This window comes from Mustelus asterias, chromosome 5, assembly GCF_964213995.1.
Source record: "Mustelus asterias chromosome 5, sMusAst1.hap1.1, whole genome shotgun sequence".
NCBI classification, from domain to species: domain Eukaryota; kingdom Metazoa; phylum Chordata; class Chondrichthyes; order Carcharhiniformes; family Triakidae; genus Mustelus; species Mustelus asterias.
In genome coordinates, this window is record NC_135805.1 from 141,108,370 (window position 1) to 141,129,065 (window position 20,696).

General features: G+C 41.5%; 1 protein-coding gene across 2 annotated transcripts in view; it reads right to left on the bottom strand.

Annotated features, from left to right (window-relative positions):
* Positions 1–20,696, bottom strand: part of LOC144493849 (signal-induced proliferation-associated 1-like protein 2) — a 490,731-nt gene that overhangs the window by 432,008 nt on the left and 38,027 nt on the right. The window lies entirely within an intron of this gene.

The window sequence follows — 20,696 nt, forward strand, 5'->3', positions numbered from 1 at the left end:
GGCGTGAAGGTGAAACAAATATCAAACCACACGGTGTACAAGTGATTCTGCAGTTCTTTGTTCGGGGATCATTTTGTACAGTGATCGCACCTCGCTCCAGACAGCAGGCATTTGGTCCGGCTAATATTCTACAAAGCTGGAAGAGCTTAATTTGTAAAAGTCTAACTGCTGCAAACTTTAAGCACAAAGAGAAATTAAACAGTAGACTGCAGGTGATCTCATTTTAAATAGAATTCCACAGACGATAATTCATTACTACTGAAGCCAAATACTGCAGGGTGGCTGAGAAGAGGAATCTATTCAGTAACAGCTCCTAGCCGCCTGAAGAGGCCTGTGAATAGGTTTTTTTTTTACTGTTTGCTTTCACTCTGGAAGTCCTGCAGTCATTTTCCCTCCAAAATCACTTTGTGGTGGAGCTGAAGAGTTAGACTGGGAAAAATCAGCAAGAGCTCAACAACGACATCATTACAGTCAAGCAGTAACCTATAACCAGCTAAGATACAAGAATGAAACCATACTAATGGATAGAAAGGGCCTACAGGTTATGCATAAATCATCCACCATTGGCACAATACCCAATACAAGCAAACCTAGTAAGTAATCATCGAATTCCTACAGTTCAGGAGGCCCATCGAGCCCGCACCTACAACAATCCCAACCAGGCCCTATCCCTGTAACCCCACATATTTACCGTTCTAATCCCCCTAATATTAAGGGGCAATTTAGCATGACCAATCCACCTAACCAGCACATCTTTGGCCTGTGGGAGGAAACTGGAGCACAGTGAGGAAACCCACGCAGACACGGGGAGAATGTTCAAACTCCACACAGACAGTGACTCAGGGACGGAATTGAACAAGGGTACCTGGTGCTGTGAGGCAGCAGTGCTAACCACTGTGCCACCATGCCATCCCTAACGTAGGCAGTGCAGTCTCAATAATGCACCCAGAAATTACCCAGCTTTCAAAGATATATGCAAGACCTGTGGTGCCAGAGGACATCAGAAGCACAAATGCAAAAAGCAAAGGTCATACCAAATGGTTCAACAAGAAGCCACAACCAGGGGCCAGACATGCACAGCATTCTGTACAACCAAGAAGAAATACCAAACAGCATCAAAAGGTGGTCTACAAAATGTCTAGCCAAACAACCTGGTCAAATGAGGAGGTCATCATCAATATTCAGCACAGTGAACATCAAGTAAAGTTTTGGCATAGTGGTACTAACAGAAGCCGTTGCTACCATCCAGATTATATGCCCACAAAATGAAGGGTCAGCATAACCTATATGCAAAACTGGATACAGCTGCAAATGTAAACAATCCTTCCACTTCACACAATGAAATATGCACGTGCTCATTGAAGGAGCAATGATTCAAACAACAACTGCCAAACTCACCATGTACAATGGCTCAGAGATTCCATCCTTCAAATCCATTATACTCAAGTGTCACTATAAAAATTCATCTTTATCACCCTAGATATTTTAAGTTGTGGACACCGCAGGTCCAGTGGTTGCAGGCCTACCAATATGCAATAACCTGCTCTTGGTCACGATTGCTGGTATAGTCAAGACAATAGTGAAGGACCAGAGACCACAAGGAGCACCATCGAAAATCCCATGCTTACACTGGGAGAAGACCACCCAACGCTGTTTGAACCAAATACATAGACCCATTCCAAGCATCATATTAAGGAACTGAAGCATAATTTCTATTTGGCAAAAAGTGCAGACGAACCTCCTAGTCATCACCCATCCATACTCCCAGGAGTGCTCGATGCACTACTCTAAAAACTGGGGAAGATGAAAGATATCCATGACTGCACGTGGGTAACAAGTTACCCAATCTGGATATCGGACAGAATGTTTTGAGTACAGCACCCAACTGATGGTACCTGGAATACAGCATATGCCCAGAATCAAAGTCATATCAAGTATGAACACTGAATGGCATGACAACGTAACAAAACAAATGTCAAATCAGGACAATACCACAATCAGAAACAATGGATAACTCTATTGCGACTTGATCATGTTCTAAGATGCAACATAAACAAAGCATCCCTAACCAGCATTCTGAAAACTTACACCAGCCATCAGCAAAAAAAACATAGAAAGTCCGAATACATAAGCAAACCACTGATATGTTTCAGAAACTTGCAAATATATTGCGTAAATTAACAGAGCAATGCTATTTTGTTTGCAGTCATGTAAATTGTTTGATATTTGTTAGTGGATTTTCTGGGGGCTTCCCTCAGGTGCCATGTATTGAGCTGAACTCAGCTAATATAAAGACTCGTGAAAGACAGTATGCAGTTAGAGACGTTCTTTGTTGGACCAACATGCATTGGGAGAGAGACAGCCGGAGGATTCCAACTTCTCTCTGACATTACAGTACATGTGTAAAATAGATATTCTTTGTTGAAGGTTCGTTTCTCCCGCCCAACCTGTCATCCAAACTGGATGATCCAATTACATTAATACACATACCTTCTAACAGAATTGGGAATTCATTGGTCAACCGGACTTGGAAGTTCTTCCCCCCCATTGCCTACAACCTTACCTATGCAAATCCGGTAGGTTCAAGGATCGCCCTCGCCACCTGCAAACCATGGGAACGGAGAGGGAGCCATGTCACCCTGCCTACTAGCTACCCCCTCATCAGTAAAAGCTGAATACATCTATTCACTGAAACCACAGGCTAAATGCCTCTATTCATTTTAAAACCATGATAGCTTGCAGCTGCATGGTCTCCTACCCTACTGATAATAGAGAATATATTCTATACCTTATTGTTTCCAAAGAATGTGACCTGTCTAATTCTGCTCATTTCCCATTCTGCTTTGGAGGCAGGCTGCATCTTGGCTAAAGCTTACAAAACATTTGAAAATACATTTTAAATCTACAATATTTACTCAAAATTCTCTACCAGTGATTTTTTGTGTGTCTCTATACAGACAATACCTTTGCATGATATATAAGGCACACTGTGATCCCTATTCTAAACTAGTCTACTTTGTTTTAATAGTCCTCAAAATCCCAGGGGTTTCTGTACCTCCTTCTACAATATTTAAGGATAAATCTTTAGTTAAAAGGGTGGATGTTATGAGATGATATGCATGCACCTTTAAGGAAGCACATCTTAAATGGTTGTTAATGATTATCACATCAACAAGATATGCTGTACTAGTCCCATGATTTGTAGTCAGTTTATTAACAGCAGGACTAAGAATAAGATGGGTGTATAATTCTTCCAGTTAACTCTATGTATATATTCAGATCTCAAATAAAGAATCCACGTTACTGTTTCACTAATCTTTGTGTACGATTGCTACATTTACGTCAAAGAAAAGGAAAACATACTGTATGCAGCTCCAGGAATTTTGGCTCAGAGATAATAAACTGGAGTTTGTTCTTCAGACACTGCAATGCGTCAAACTGGGAAACTTTGTTCTAAGAGACAGTCATAACCATTAGGTTATGGTATTCTGATTTGACCCATGGCCAAGGCAGCAGGGTACGACTGCAAGTGAGGTAGATATGGGGATCGAGAAAGAAGTAGTGGAGGAGCCTCATGCTTTGCAATTGTTCAACAGGTTTGAGGTTCTTGCAGCTTGTATGGACAGAAGCGGGGGCTGCAGGGTGGATGAACAAACTGCCCATGGCACCATGGTACAGAAAGTCATTTAAGAATGGGGAGTAAAAGGAATGTAGTGGAAAATATAGTCAGAGGGATAGACACAGTTCTCTATAGCGGAGAGCGAGTGGCCAGAAGGCTGTGTTTTTCTGAACATGGCATCTGCTCTGGGCTGGAACTCACAACGGGAAGGGAAGGATAAAAGTTCCATGCTGGTACCAATGACATTGAGAGGACTGGAAAGAGGTTCTGCTTAGGGAATGAGGAGCTAGAGGCTAAAAAGAACCTCAAAAGGTATCTCTGGATTGCTAACTGAGCTACAAGCAGATTGGTATTGGGTAAATAACACCATAGAATTGAATGCAAGGTTCAAATTGGTGCAAAAGAAATAAGTTTCAATTTGTAAGGCACTAGCAGCAGTACTGGGGAAAGTGGGAGCCATACCTCTGGGGTGATCATCACCTGGACTGTGCTAGGACCGGTGTTCTGGCAAGTTTCATAACTAGGAAGGTAGTGGGGGCTTTAAACCAAATACTGAGGGTGAGGAAAGATGTGATAAATTAAAGGGAGAGGACAAGACAAGGGAGCAATGTAGCAATAACAGTAATGATAATCAGAGCATGACAGGAAGAGACAGAGATCACAAACTTGAGTACGTCAGCAGATATGGAACACTAGAGGAAGCTGCAAAATAGTAAGACAGAACTAAAGGCTCTGTATCTGAATGTAACAAGATAGATGAATTGTCAATTCAAATGCAAATATACATGATCTCATAGCTATTACAGATAATGGCTGCAAGCTGACAAAGGCCAAAACCTGAATATTCAAAAGTTACATGACTTCAGAAGGATAGGAAGCAAGAAAACGGTGGTGGGTTAGCTCTGCTGCTTGAGGACTTTAGGACAATAGAACCAAGGTTACCTCTCACTAAAGATCAAAATAGAGAATCAGTTTGTGTCGAGATAACAAATAGCAAAAGTAAAAAGTTACTTGTGGGAGCAGATTATAGGTTCCCTAATAACTGCATTGTAGGACTGGCGATACAGGAAGAAATAATGAGGGCTTGTGAGAAATGTATAGTAATGATCATCAGGGATTTTAACCGACAAATAGATTGGGATGAACCAGATTAGCAATGGCAGTTTGGAAGATGGTCTTGGAATGTTTTCGGTCGTTTCTTAGAGTAGTACGTTCAAGAGCAGGCTATTCTAGGCCCGTTAATGGGCAAAGAGGCAGGATTAATTAATAATCTTACAGTAACGACACCCCTGGTTAGCAACGGCCATAACACAATTGAATTTTACATTCAATCTGAGAGGGAAAGAAGAGTGGTCCAAGACTAGTGTCTTAAATTTAAAGGCAATTAAAGGTGCGAAGACCGTGTTGGAAATTGGATTATGGTATAGGTCAGATATTTAAGGAGATATTTCATAACACTCAGCAAAGATGCATTCCAGTGAGAAAAACAGACTCTAGGAGAAGGTCACACCAACCACGGTTGACTAAGTTAAAGATTGGATCAAATTGGATGAAAAAAAAATGTACAACTCCATGAAGATTAGGGGCAGGTCAGAATATAAAAAACAGGTCTGACCAAAAGAATGTGAGAAATTAAAGTATAAGAGAAAGCCTGGTAGAAACAGAATTAGGTAGTAACAATTTCTACAAGTATTTAAAAAGAAAAAAAGTAATGTGCGTTGGTCCTCTGGGAGAGGGAATCTGAGGAATTGATGAGGAAGTGGTGGTGGGTGCACTGAACCATTTCTAAGCCATGAGCTGCAAAGGAGGGAGGAATTCAAATAATTACAATCATCAGGGAAAAGGTACTGAAAGTTATTAGAACTAAAATATGACAAGTCCCCAGGTTCTGGTGAACTTCATCCTAGGGTCTTAAAGAAGTGGCTGCTGTGATAGTAGATGCTTTGGTTTTAATGTTCCAAAATTTCCTAGATTCTGAAAAGGTCCCATTAGATTGGAAAATGTAACTCCTCTATTCAAGGAAGAGGGTGATACAGAAAACAAGATTCAACAGGCCACTCAGCCTAACATCTGTCATAGGGAAAAAAACTGGAATCTAGAATCTATTTGTAACCCCCTGCTGACCACTATATGGGGCTACTATTTAAATATTCAATCAACAGGATCCCGAATTCCTAGCGGTTGATGTTGATTTGGCTAATTCCCTGTTTACCCATAAATGTCAGTACTGTAATCGGAATATCAAAAATAAATTTAATAACAAATATAATTAAGAGACATAAAACAGTGAGCTCTGATCTATAACCGTTGGGGCCCATCCGTTGGTGCACACATGGGGAAACTCATCCTCAGTAACACATTTCTAGATACTGTTCCAGTTGGATTGTATAGTCCCCACCAGTTACTCACGACACACACACACACACACACACACAGTCCAGAAGAGACACACGTGTGGAAGATGATGCCGCAGGGGGCAGAGGTGCCGCGAGCTATCCGTGCAGCAAAGTAGGTCGAGTGCGCTGAAGGCTGTCCTCCTCAGCAGTAATGAAAAGAACAGGCAGGGGAACGCCTGGCTGCCTCTCACTCCAAACCGAATTCTCACTGCCTGGAAAAAGCTCTCTCTCTCTCTGCACACTCCCTCTTCAGCTCTGCCACTGCTTCACTTCCTGGCACCTTTTTTTTTCCTCCCGCCCCCAGAGCAATCCCATTGGCCCAGCCCACCTCACTGAACCAACAGCATCCTGTTCACAGCACCCGCCCGGCAAACAGGACACTGAAGCCCACAAGGGACAAAGAACACTGGTAAATGTCTTCCCCACAAATTTTCCTCAGTCCCTTACATATTAATAAGGAGGTCATAGTAGAGTGCTTAGAAAATCTTAATTCAAATCATGCAGTCAACACTTTTGTAAAATAGAAATAATGGGGGCCATTCTCCCAACAGTGCTGAATTGGCGAGGAAACTGGCGGCAGGGAGAGGCATTATCTGGCCTGGGAGGGATGTGGCAGGGGAGCCGTATTCTATCTTTTTTTTTCTGCGCATGCGCAGTTGGAGGTGGCGATCGGAGCTGTAGGATTTCGGGCACGTTAACAATGACAACACGAGCCATTGGTTCCATTGACATCTATTTCTACTTACAGTTCGACATAAGGAATCTACCACAATGCAATCACACTACACTGCAGGAAGCGTCTCTGTACCTCAGCATTCTGATTCCAGGGCAGCCCTGTGTGCATTTGCATTGAAATGAGATCATCAATTACTCCAGTTAAGAGAAACTTCAATTAATTATTATTTTTGTAATCAGTAAAGATAAAGACCAATTCAACATTCCCTAAATCTAGTGTTTAGGATTTCTGAGCACTGGGGGTTCCTTTTAAATTAGATTTTCTATTTTCTTTTCGAAACTCACAAAAACACATACATGACATCTCATTGATCTTTGGGGCAGTGAGAGCACCTGATACCTATCTGACATAAGATCATGGCATGTTGATTTATCAACTCTCTTTGCTATACCCAAAGACCTTACTACAATCAGCTGAAACACATGTCTGCTACATCTCTCAATTCAAAAGGCAAGGTTCTGAAAAGTAATATCATTAAATTATCAGTTAAGGTTCATTTCTATCATCCACTAATACACAGTCACACTCCCTCAGAATCATGCCTCACATATCAAAGATTATATACAGAACTAATTGTTCTTGTAGACAGACTGTGGTACTACTCTAAATTTGCCCTTCAGCACCAAACCAGCTATTACATAATCCTGACATGTACTATCACAATCTTTGCAAGCCACATCGAAGTTTACTAAGTCACCACTTCACATGTCCACAACAGCTCCTTCCCTTATTCTTTCCCATCTTCTCAATTAACATGCACTTCTAAAATACACAGCAAATGTGACAGATATAGCTTAAGGATATCAGAATATGATTCTTTGTTTCCATCTTGCTGATTTGTAAACGTATTTCATTCATTACCAAGAGTCCCTTTTGGCAAATCATTTCATAGTTAAGAGCAAGTATTTTATCATTTCTTAACCTTTAATTTATCCAGAGTTAAAAAGGGAAAGTAGAAACTGTCCTCAAATCTTGTCCTAATGAACAAGCAAGCGTCAGTATTAACACTGCTAAGCTCAAGTTCTTGGTAACCAACTACAGTATTCATGATTGATTCCTGTCATTCACACTATTGAACCTTCTTCTGGTTTTCAGACCAGCTTTTCATACCAAACACAGGTATAACAGCAGTTTTACTTTTTAATCAATGTGTCCTGCATATCTTGTGTTGTTTAGTTGGAGTAGTTTCAATACGTTCTCAAAGACTGCTGGCTGTAAAACACCAACTTTATTGTAACACATTTGCAGTTTTGAGAACACCCTTTCACACTTGCTTCTGACCAGGCTTACATTTATTTGATCTGAGACTCTTGGAGAGTGTCACTTCCTTCCATGACATCAAAGGCTGCTAAAGTAGACCTTTGATGGGACTTCGTCTAACGTAATCCATTATGATACATCTCCCCCTCAAGTTTCAGTGCAGTCTTCAGTGTTCTGACATTCCTGGAAATCCGATGCTTCAGACTCATCATTCTGAACATTTCAATGTTTTGTAGTCTCACACGAAACTACTTTTTGCTCTCTTCAGTAAAATGGTGTTTTTCTTTCTCCCTCCACGTTCCTTTCTTGCTCCCTCTTCTCTCACATCGATATGCACTGTGGTACCTACACATGTCTATGGAACCTAGTTCTGCTCTCCTTTGAAGAGAATAAAGCATTCCTATTCTGATATCAGTCTTCTGGACACTATTCAATAGAATTCAAACTCGTAAATGGTTCAGGATCACCTGTTCGCATGTCTTCTTTCGTTTGTGATGATTGCAACCTCTCTGGTCTCTGTTTTGCACATTGTTGCTCAATTGTAATCAAATTTCTTTTGTTTCTACTCACTGACCTTCTAGGAAAAGAAAATTATATTATAGAACATAGAACAGTACAGCACAGTACAGGCCCTTCAGCCCACGATGTTGTGCTGAACCTTTTCCGAAACCAAGATCAAGCCATCCCACTCCCTATCATTCTAGTGTGCTCCATGTGCCTATCCAATAACCGCTTGAAAGTTCCTAAAGTGTCCAACTCCACTATCACAGCAGGCAGTCCATTCCACACCCCAACCACTCTCTGAGTAAAGAACCTACCTCGTACATCCCTCCTACATCTCCCACCATGAACCTTATAGTTATGCCCCCTAGTAACAGCTACATTCACCCGAGGAAATAGTCTCTGAAAGTCCACTCTATCTATCCCCCTCATCATCTTATAAACCTCTATTAAGTCGCCTCTCAACCTCTTCGGCTCTAAAGAGAAAAGCCCTAGCTCCCTCAACCTTTCCTCATAAGACCTACCCTCCAAACCAGGCAGCATCCTGGTAAATCTCCTTTGCACTCTTTCCAGTGTTTCCACATCCTTCTTATAGTGAGGTGACCAGAACTGCACACAATATTCCAAATGTGGTCTCACCAAGGTCCTGTACAGTTGCAGCATAACCCCACGGCTCTTAAACTCAATCCCCCTGTTAATAAACGCTAACACACTATAGGCCTTCTTCATGGCTCTATCCACTTGAGTGGCAACCTTCTGAGAACTGTGGATATGAACCCCAAGATATCTCTGTTCCTCCACATTCCTCAGAACCCTGCCGTTGACCCTGTAATCTGCATTCAAATTTGTCCTACAAAAATGAATCACCTCGCACTTATCAGGGTTAAACTCCATCTGCCATTTTTCGGCCCAGCTCTGCATCCTATCAATGTCACTTTGCAGCCGACAACAACCCTCCTCCTCATCCACTACTCCACCAATCTTGGTGTCATCTGCAAATTTACTGATCCATCCTTCAGCCCCTTCCCCCAAGTCATTTATTTTTAAAAAATCACAAATAGCAGAGGACGGAGCACTGATCCCTGTGGTACACCGCTGGTAACTGGTCTCCAGTCTGAAAATTTTCCATCCACCACCACCCCGTCTTCTATGAGATAGCCAGTTACTTATCCAAATCGGCCAAATTTCCTTCTATCCCACCCCTCCTTACTTTCTTCATGAGCCTACCATGGGGAACCTTATCAAACGCCTTACTAAAATCCATGAATATGACATCAACTGCTCTACCTTCATCGACACGCTTAGTTACCTCAAAAAATTCAATCAAATGTGTGAGGCAAGACTTACCCTTCACGAATCCATGTTGACTATCCTGGATTAAGCTGCATCTTTCTAAATGGTCGTAAATCCTATCCCTCAGGACCTTTTCCATTAACTTGCCGACCACCGAAGAAAGACTAACCGGCCTATAATTACCAGGGTCATTCCTATTTCCTTTCTTGAACAGAGGAACAACATTCGCCACTCTCCAGTCCTCCGACAGTGAGGACCCAAAGGTCAAAGCCAAAGGCTCTGCAATCTCATCCCTTGCCTCCAAAGAATCCTAGGATATATCTCATCTGGCCCAGGGGACTTATCGACCTTCAGGTTTTTCAAAATTGCTAATACATCTTCCCTCAGAACATCCGCCTCCTCCAGCCTATCAGCCTGTATCACACTCTCATCCTCAAAAACATGGCCCCTCTCCTTGGTGAGCACTGAAGAAAAGTATTCATTCATCGCCTCTCCTATCTCTTCTGACTCCATGCACAAGTTCCCACTACTGTCCTTGACCGGCCCTAACCTCACCCTGGTCATTCTTTTATTCCTCACATGAAAGAGTAAAAGGCCTTGGGGTTTTCCTTGATCCGACCCGCCAAGGACTTCTCATGCCCCCTCCTAGCTCTCCTAAGCCCTTTTTTCAGCTCATTCCTTGCTAACTTGTAACCCTCAAATGGACCCAACCGAACCTGGTTTCCTCATCCCTACATACGCTTCCTTCTTCCTCTAGACAAGACATTCAACCTCTTTTGTGAATCACGGTTCCCTCACTCGGCCATTTCCTCCCTGCCTGACAGGGACATACCTATCAAGGACACGCAGTATTTGTTCCTTGAAGAAGGTCCACTTTTCATTTGTGCCTTTCCCTGACAGTTTCTGTTCCCATCTTATGCTCCCCAACTCTTGCCTAATCGCATCATAATTACCCCTCCCCCAATTATAAACCTTGCCCTGCCGTACGGCCCTATCCCTCTCCATTGCAATAACGAAAGACACCGAATTGTGGTCGCTATCTCCAAAGTGCTCTCCCACAACCAAATCTAACACTTGGCCCGGTTCATTTCCCAGTACCAAATCCAATGTGGCCCCACCTCTTGTCGGCCTATCCACATATTGTGTCAATATTAGTGATTCTTCTGATTCTCATTTGTGAAGTAAATATGTGACACATCTGGATAACACTTTCTCCAATGACTTTGAGAGACCCGATCACAAAATCAAATGCCATGTTCTGGCTTTGCATTTGGTAATACTTAAATGACCTTGACATAAGCATTTGATATCTCTATCCTTAATATTCTTGGGTTACTGAGTGTAATAAGATGGAAAACCTTCACTAAGACGAAGTCTTGTCCATCCTGCCAAGCCTGGTGCAAAAACTTACAAGAGAAATTGACCAAGACAATTGAAGAACACTTCTTGCCCAAACCATTAATCATTGCAAAGAGATTCAGATCTCATCTGTGGAGCTAAAGAACAGGGTGAAAATATTCAACAATTTGTAGCTGTACTACGGAAACTAGCAAAGAGTTCAGAGTTTAGATCGAAGACACTCCGAGAGGCAGACCGGTTTGTGAACTTCAAAATGAAGCAATTCAAAGACAATTGCTCACTGAAACTTGCTGCTGAGATCAGTGTCCATGAAATTGCCACTAAAGAAGCTTCTCAATCGGAACGGACACTAAAATAAACAAGATGAATACTCGGCAAAAAAAAATCTCAGCACACAGGCATGTGATAAGTATGCCCAGAGATTATAGATCTATCTGAAACTGAATGGAAACAAAATTAAAATCAAAGTGGATACAGGAGTTGCTGTATCTCTTACATCACAAAATTATCAATAAAAGCTCAAGAACATACCATTTCTTCCATTCCATTTAGTATAATTCTGAGAATTTACATGGAAGAGGTGGTTCCAGTGGGATAACGAGAGATATTGTGAGCCTAGTCAAAGAGAAAAAAGGAAGCATTTGTCAAAGCTAGGAGGCTGGGAACACACGGAGCAAGTGTGGAATACAAGGAAAGTAGAAAGAAACTTAAGCAAGGAGTAAGGAGGGTTAAAAGTGGTCACGAAAAAGCATTGACCAGCAGGATTAAGGAAAATCCCACGGCTTTTTATACATATATAAAGAGCAAGAGGGTAGCCAGGGAGAGGGTTGGCCCACTCAAGGACAAGGGAGGGAATCTATCCGTGGAGCCAGAGGAAATGGTGGAGGTATTAAATGAGAACTTTGCGTCAGTATTCACCAAAGAGAAGGACTTGGCGGATGATGAGTCCTTGAAAGGATGTGTAGATAGTTTGAGTCATGTTGAGATCAAAAAGGAGGTGGTATTGGGGTTCTTGAGAAACATTAAGGTAGACAAGTCCCCAGGGCCTGATGGGATATACCCCAGAATCCTGAGAGAGGCAAGGGAGGAAATTGCTGGGGCCTTGAGAGAAATCTTTGTATCCTCATTGGCTATTCTCCAATCCTCTGGGACCTCTCCTTTAGCCAATGTGGTTCCTTTGTTTAAGGAGGGTAGCAAGAATAATCCAGGTAATTACAGGCCAGTGAGCCTTACATCAATGTTGGGAAATTATTGGAGAGGATTCTTCAAGACAGGATTTATTCCCACTTGGAATTAATTGGATGTATTGGTGAGAGGCAACATGGTTTTGTGAAGGGGAGGTTGTGTCTCACAAACTTGATCGAGGAAGTGACGAAGATGAGGGTAGGGCAGTGGATGTTGTCTACATGGACTTCAGTAAGGCCTTTGACAAGGTCCCTCATGGCAGACTGCTGCAGAAGGTGAAGTCGCATGGAATCAGAGGTGAGCTGGCAAGGTGGATACAAAACTGGCTCAAAGAAGAGAGCGTAGCAGTGGAAGGGTGCGTTTCTGAATGGAGGGCTGTGACAAGTGGCGTTCCTCAAGGATCAGTGCTGGGATCTTTGCTATTTGTAATATATATATATAATATATATATGATTTGGAGGAAAATAACTGGTTTGATTAGTAAGTTTGCAGACGACACAAAGGTTGGTGGATTTGCCGATAGCGATGAGGACCATCAGAAGACACAGCAGAATATAGATTGGTTGGAGACTGGCAGATGGTGTTTAATCCAGAGGTAATGCATTTTGGAAGGTCTAATACAGATGGGAAATATACAGTAAATGGCACAACCTTTAAGAGTACTGATAGGCAAAGGGATCTGGGTATACAGGTACACAGGTCACTGAAAGTGGCAATGCAGCTGGAGAAGGTAGTCAAGAAGGCATATAGCATGCTCACCTTCATCGGCCGGGGCATTGAGTTTAAAAATTGGCAAGTCACGTTCCAACTTTATAGAACCTTAGTCAGGCCGCACTTGGAATATAGTGTTCAATTCTGGTCGCCACACTACCAGAAGGATGTGGAGGCTTTGGAGAGGGTAGAGAAAAGATTTACCAGGATGTTGCCTGGAATGGAGGGCATTAGCTATGAGAAGAGGTTGGAGAAACTTGGTTTGTTCTCACTGGAACAACGGAGGTTGAGGGGTGACCTGATAGAAGTCGACAAGATTATGAGAGGCATGGACAGAATGGATAGTCAGAAGCTTTTTCCCAGTGTTATAGTATTAGCTAGGGTGTAGAGAAAGATTAACTTAACGCAAAGTAAGTCCATTCAAAAGTCTGACAGCAGCAGGGAAGAAACTGTTCTCGAGTTGGTTGGTACGTGACCTCAGACTTTTGTATCTTTTTCCCGAAGGAAGAAGGTGGAAGAGAGAATGTCTGGGGTGCGTGGGGTCCTTAATTATGTTGGCTGCTTTGCCAAGACAGCCGGAAGTGTAGACAGAGTCAATGGATGGGAGGCTGATTTGCATGATGGATTAGGCTACATTCACGACCTTTTGTAGTTCCTTGCAGTCGTGGGCACAGCAGGAGCCATACCAAGCTGTGATACAACCAGAGAGAATGCCTTCTATGGTGCATCTGTAAAAGTTGGAGAGAGTCATAGCTGACATGCCAAATTTCCTTAGTCTTCTGAGAAAGTAGAGGCGTTGGTGGGCTTTCTTAACTATAGTGTCGGCACTAGGGAGGGACCAGGACAGGTTGTTGGTGATCTGGACACCTAAAAACTTGAAGCTCTCGACCCTCTATCTTTAGACTTCTCTAGACTTTTTCCTCTATCTTTGTACTTGAAAACCTACCGCCCTCAACCCCATGGAGGATACGTCCACTGCAGTAATTGTAGGTTATTCTAATCTTAATGTGTTAATATCTCATGGCATTAATTTTTTTTTGCATGATTTCTGATGTGTTTCTTCCAATTAATTGTCTTGGTGTAATAATTGACTTAGTGGCTCATTGGGCTCTGTCAAGTTTTATTTAAAGAAATGTTGCTACTTGATTCACCATTTTCATGAACCTTTAACTCCATAATGTCCCTGGGGGCTGGAAGTTCCTCAATGACTCTGGTCTTGAGTAGATCAAGCTTTTGTGACCAAGAAACATTGATTTTTGGCTGTGAAAACTTGCACCTACTGTTGCATATCAATTGTGCCTCTTGTAGTCTTCTCAGCAATGTTTTCACTAAAGGACCCATGTACTTGCACATCATCCATTTGGCAAACAACTCTGTCAGCCCTCAAAGACTTGACAGTATTCTTTGGAATAAGATCAACACTAGAGATCTTTCAAAGGGCAACCTGTTAAAACAATCTTCCAAATAAACATCCCAAGAAGCTTAGACTATTCTTCTGGTGGTAGTTGCCAGAATCCACCATTGTCATCTAATTTAGAGGTTATAGAGCTCTTCCCTAATTTAGCTAACCTCTCATCTACTGATACCATTGGATGAATCTCTCTTTCTATAGTTTTATTCAGTTGTGCAAGACCACTACATTTTCTTATGGAATCATTTGGCTTTGGAAACCTGAGCACCAGGTTGGATCTTTCACAGGTAAAACAACTACTTGTATTAGCAGCGAGTTGGTTTCTTTTTTTAAACTTTTGGAAACAATGGGTGTGGAAGTTTTCTGGGTGTATCTAAAATTGAGTTTCTGGGCTTAGTGTTATACAATATATGTTATTAGCCTTGCCAATTCTGTAAACAATTTCAGGGATTCTGCTCTGAAGTCTTTGGATTGACCATTTGGAGAATTAAATTTACCTCCATCCATGTCTTTCTGCTTAATGGCAAAAAGCTTAATGGCTGCTTAGGCGGCACAGTAGCAGTGTTTACCACTACTGCCTCACAGCGCCAGGAACCTGGGTTCGATTCCTGGCTTGGGTCGCTATCTGTGCGGAGTCTGTACATTCCCCCAGTGTCTGCCTGGGTTTCCTCCGGGTGCTCCGGTTTCCTTCCACAGTCCAAAGACGTGCTGGTTAGGTGCAATGGCCGAGTTAAATTCTCCATCAGTGTACCCAAACAGGCGCCAGAGTGTGGCGACTAGGGGATTTTCACAGTAATTTCATTGCAGTGTTAATGTAAGCCTACTTGTAACACAAATAAATAAAAGCAAAAATCACTGATCTTCCTTTACAACAGTACTTCAATAATTACTTTCTCTGTGCTTTAAAGTAGCTGTTAGTTCTCCCAGAACTGTCAGCTCTGCTCCTCCTGGTCCATATAGCTTTTTGCAGGTTGAAGAACACTGTTTAATGATGGTTCAGCAACTAAAAGAACCAAAACTGTCACTCCAGTAGCTAGTTTGAAATATGTATTGTGACCTTCTACCAGGATTTCTCAACTCAATAGTTTCTGTTTAATTCTTTAAGCTCTCCCAAGGACATCACAATGTCTGATTAATCTTTTACTTCTTAGAATCGGTTTCAGTTTAAAATTTCCTCGTGTGTTCTGCCAATTTTTCCTACTGCAACATACTGTCTGAAAATGCCCCTGCATTTAACACAAACAGCTTTGCATGTCTTTGGCGGGACAGTTCCCATATCTATGCCTTTTTTCTGTAGCACCAACAACTGTGCGGAGCCTGCACATTCTCCCAGTGTCTGCATGGGTTTCCTCCAGGTGCTCCGGTTTCCTCCCACAGTCTAAAAGACATGCTGCTTAGGTGCATTGGCCATACTAAATTCTCCCTCAGTGTACCTGAACAGGCGCTAGAAGATTTTCATAGTACCTTCATTGCTGTGTTAATATAAACTTACTTGTGACACTAATAAATAAACTTCAAACTTTAAATTGTTAGTTTGGGTTGCTGTCATCAATTGCCTTTCTTGCTGCAGGTGGTTCCTTCTCTCTGTTCCTTTTTTTAAAACGTCTGACGAATTCAGATTACCTTAGGATTCAGGCTCTTTTTCCTCCAAATACTGATTGGTTTTGCCACCTAGTTTTGTCTCGTCTTCTTAAATGAATCTCCTTCACTAGCATCAAGTCATCTCTGACGGATAATGCATCATCCACTACTCCAACAATGATCCTGACATGAATTAATTCCTTTCAGATTCCACTAAATCGGTACAAATATGTTGATGTTTTCCTTGTGTCACTGGATACATTTATTGAGTTTTGCACATTTAATGTGGGTATTCTTGCAGAGGTTGAAATAGGTCTTCAATGTATCAATCATCTTAGCATATGTGGCATAAACTTAATTGATACCCAAGATAACTAGGATGCTGTCCATACAGATGTCCCTTGTGTATGGAAGCATACCGACCTGCTCACAGTCTGGCTTCGCTGAGAGACCTGATGTTGTGCAATCAAGTGAATCTCTTATGCCATTTTACAGCCTCAGACTGTCTTGAAGTGCTCCAGTGGACTTGGAAATGCTCCTATTACTATCTTTTTAAAAAATCATTGCCACATGTGTGTTGTTGGGTTGGAGTAGTTTCAATATGTTCTCAATGGCTGCTGGCTGCAAAACATTCCAGCTTTATTGTAACATATTTACAGTTATGAGAACATCCCTTTACATTAGCTTACAAACTGGTTTACTCTCCTGGAGTCTCAGAACACACTGGTGCATGTCACTTCCTTCCATGACATCGCAGACTGTTACAATAAACCCTTGATGGGGGAGTCTAACATACAATATATCACACTGCAGGTCACATGCAAATATAACGTTGGTGGAAAATTCTGAAATACATTTGCTGTTGTAAACCCATCATTATCAGCTGACCACTGGTTGTGTAATTAACCCATAAAAGTAGTCTTCAGCCAAGTTTGACTTAAATGTAGTTCAGAAATCAATAAAATAATTAATTTCCACCAGCCTCCCATTCAAATCATAATTTATTAATTCATCAAGAATATCAAATGCAATCACTTTCACTGGGTTCATGTGTTTAAATCTGATTTGAAAGTCTGATCTGAACTCTACTCTGAATAAATCTACAGTCTTACCAACTCAAACAGGTGAAAACAGTGGTACTTTAATTGGAAACAAGTTTAATATTCAGCAGAACTGAAGCACTCAGTGCCATCAAATACTCCTGGATACATGAGCCTGGGTCCATGGGCTACACACAATAGCTTGGAGAACCTTGTCATGTACAATTCCAGGATAATCAGTCCCACTTCTGAAACCCAACATTAAAAAATGGTAAAGGTCAACAGCCTAAACACAATGAAGGATTTTATAAAACTCATTTTCCTTCCTGTTTTAAAAAGTAAATATCCTGTAAACAAGCCCAATTCCCACTCGTTCTAACAAATTGTTTCATATTACAACAGGAAGAGCTCAGCAATGAAAATATTTGCCTCCACATTTTTAGTGGCCAAAGGCTGGACTCCATTTCCTGATTTGCAGGTGGCTTCAATGCATCTCAGATTAAGATTTCAATAGCCACACTGCTCACAGTGAACACATTTCCTGACCACAGAACCAGCCACCTTTGCTCATCTGTTGTGCAAATTATGTTATTAGGCATTATTTTGAAAGAGAAAGCCAACTGCCTCTTTCTACTCATCTACAACCAAAAACAGTTTTCTCCAAAAAGAACAAGCAATTTTCTTTTCCTCTTCCGACTGTTCTTTCTGGCTTTTCATCTCTCCATGACCGACATATACTTTCTCATTGGTGTCTCTCTTTTTTTTAGTTTCTGGCTTCCTCTTTCTGTAAGAAATCTTTTTTTTTAAATGTTCTCAATGTCAGTATGACTGTTGTACATATTGCTTAATGCAGGACTCAATATTTAATTTCTTTAACTCAAATTCAAATAACATTATTCTCCAGGCTCCTGATGCAGGTCTCTCCTCAGCCTCTAGTCCAAAAGGTACGCCAATTAGGTGAATCGGCCATGTTAAATTGCCCCTTAGTGTCCCAAGATGTGTAAGTTGGGGGTTAGCAGGGTAAATGTGTGGGGTTATGAGGTAGGCAGGTGTGGGCCTGATTAAGATTCTCTGTCAGAGAGTCGGTGCAGACTCGATGGGCCAAATGGCCTCCTTCTGTACTGTAATTCTAAGAATCTATACTCTTTTCCCCCACAGTTTTTCACCCTCTCCACCAAGTTTGCATGGTAAACTGGCTGATAAATTGATAGAAATGGCAATGGTGAGCATAAGTTCCCTCCAACCAACTACTGGAGAAACAGAAACCATTGTCTTTGATTCCAGTCAAAAACAACATTGCATAGCCACTAACTCCTCCTCTCCGTCCAAGGCTGAATGGGACTGTTCACAACCTCAGTTTCAAATACGATTCCAACTACATAGTGATGACACACCTAATACCACCTATTTCCTGCTTAATATTGTATAATTCTGCTGTTGCCTCAGCTCATCTCCGCTGAAACTCACATTCATGCCTTTGTTACTACTAGAGTTGATTATTCCAATACAAGCCAGCCTCCTTCATCTCCCCTCCATAAACCCGAGGTCATCCAATACTCTGCTGCCCATGTTAAATCACACCAATCTCCATTTCCCAATCACCCTGCTGCTCGCAGGAGTCAAACAACACCTTCACTCTCAAATCATCATCCTCGTCCTTCCACAGCCTCTTCCCTTCCCATCTCTGTAACCTCCTCCAGCTCTATAATCCTCAACTAACTGCTTGCCACCAATTCTAGCATATTGTGCATTCCAGGTTTTAAGCATCCCACCACTGGCAGCCTTGCCTTCAGCTGCCAAGGTCATAAGTTCTGGCATTCCCTTCCTAAAGCTCTCCTCCTCTCATTCCTCCTTTAAGAGGCTCCTTAGAAACCTGCTGCTTTGACCAAACATTTGGGCTTGTCCTAATATCTCTTCCTTTGCCTCAGTGTCAAATATTGTTTGATAATGCTCCTGCAAACTGTCTTGGAACATTTCACAACATTATAGGTGCTGGTTAACTACAAGCTTGTTGTCTGCGGGAGAACTACAATAGTCATAATCTTCAAACTATCAATTTAAATTGTGCACAATCGTGGATATTTTATTCCCAAACAAAAAAAAAATCAGATACCTAGATCTGATACGCAATAGCATCGAATGCTAAATGTATGACATGACAATAAAATCAGTATTCAATACTGAGGTATGCACAACACTAATTCTGAAAACATTTGTACAATGACAGTCGAATTAAAAGCAAAGGCTGTAGTTACATACATCAGTTCAACAGAACGCCTCACTCCCTAATGGGAGCGTATGCTTTTCTCACAGCGATTCTCTGCGATACATTTATAACATGTCTATGAGTTTCAGTGGTGTCCAACAGCATTTGAGTTATATTTCATACAAGTGCCAAGCCCAGGTAGTGAGAGACAGTTTTCTGAAGGAGTCAGTTTGGGTTCAGTGAGTCTGAGATTCAGGAGTTCAAGTTCCACTTCAAAGAAATGAACACAAAATGTGGGCTAGCACGCCAAGGCAGCACTGAAAAAGGGCCCATCTATTAGACGAGGCACTAAATATTTCTCAGATGGACTAAAAGATCCCATCTCACTTTTGCAGGGGAGTTCTCCTGGTGTCCTGGCCAGTATCCTTCGATCAACCCATATTACAATTCAATAATATTTAATTGGGTGTGAAGCACTTTGACATCACCCGAGTTTAAGTGCTTTCCAAAGATAACTAAGGATTCTAGAATGGATGCTGACCTAAATCACCTGACACAAACAAAAAAAACAGAGCAGTGAGTTTGGTGTCAGAGCTGTTGTGGTGCACAAACATGAGGAGAGCCAGTATTGTGCATGCAAGAAATTTAACAGTTAAAAATACAGGACACAAGACAGTGGACTTAGATGATCCTGTGAAACAAGGGACAGTTAGTCACCCTGCCACAACAGAGTTGACCTACTCTGGCACAAATCATCATCTTATGAAATGCAATGTTGTCACCAACAGAATCAAAGGCAAAGACAATGTTTGACTGAAAATTCCATTACATTCCTCAATAAGTTTCTCCAAAAAGTCCCGTCAGCTGTTCATGAATTGGAAAGGTTGTAACTATAGTAAGGTACAGGAATGAGTGGAAACTATTTACTCAAACGTTTTAATGTTGATCCATCAGGTGAATCGTACAACTGAAATTCCTTTCAGCTGTCACTTTCAAAACAATAGGTGGAAAGACAGAAGACATACACAACATTAGTCCCAAATAAGCTATTTTGGAAGGTCACAATATTCAAGCAGGAGCAGCAGTTTCAACATTCTTCTGCACAGGAGATATCACTCTTCAACCCTTAAGAACCAAGTATCCCTCTCTATGATACAGGTTTTCAAACTGTGCAGTCAGACTCTAAAGTCCTTGAAGCGATCTTGGGTTTTCCCAGTTTAGTTAATACAACTGTATTATTAGTTACAATTTAGGTTGTATGCAGTTTGTAGCTGTAATTAATTGAGAAATTATTGCAGGGGCATGTGTGATCTTAGGATGAGATTTAATTGCTCCAAGATTTTTAAGAGCCAAATCGGTAAGCCAAAAATAAATTCACTTGGAAGGGTTATAAATATT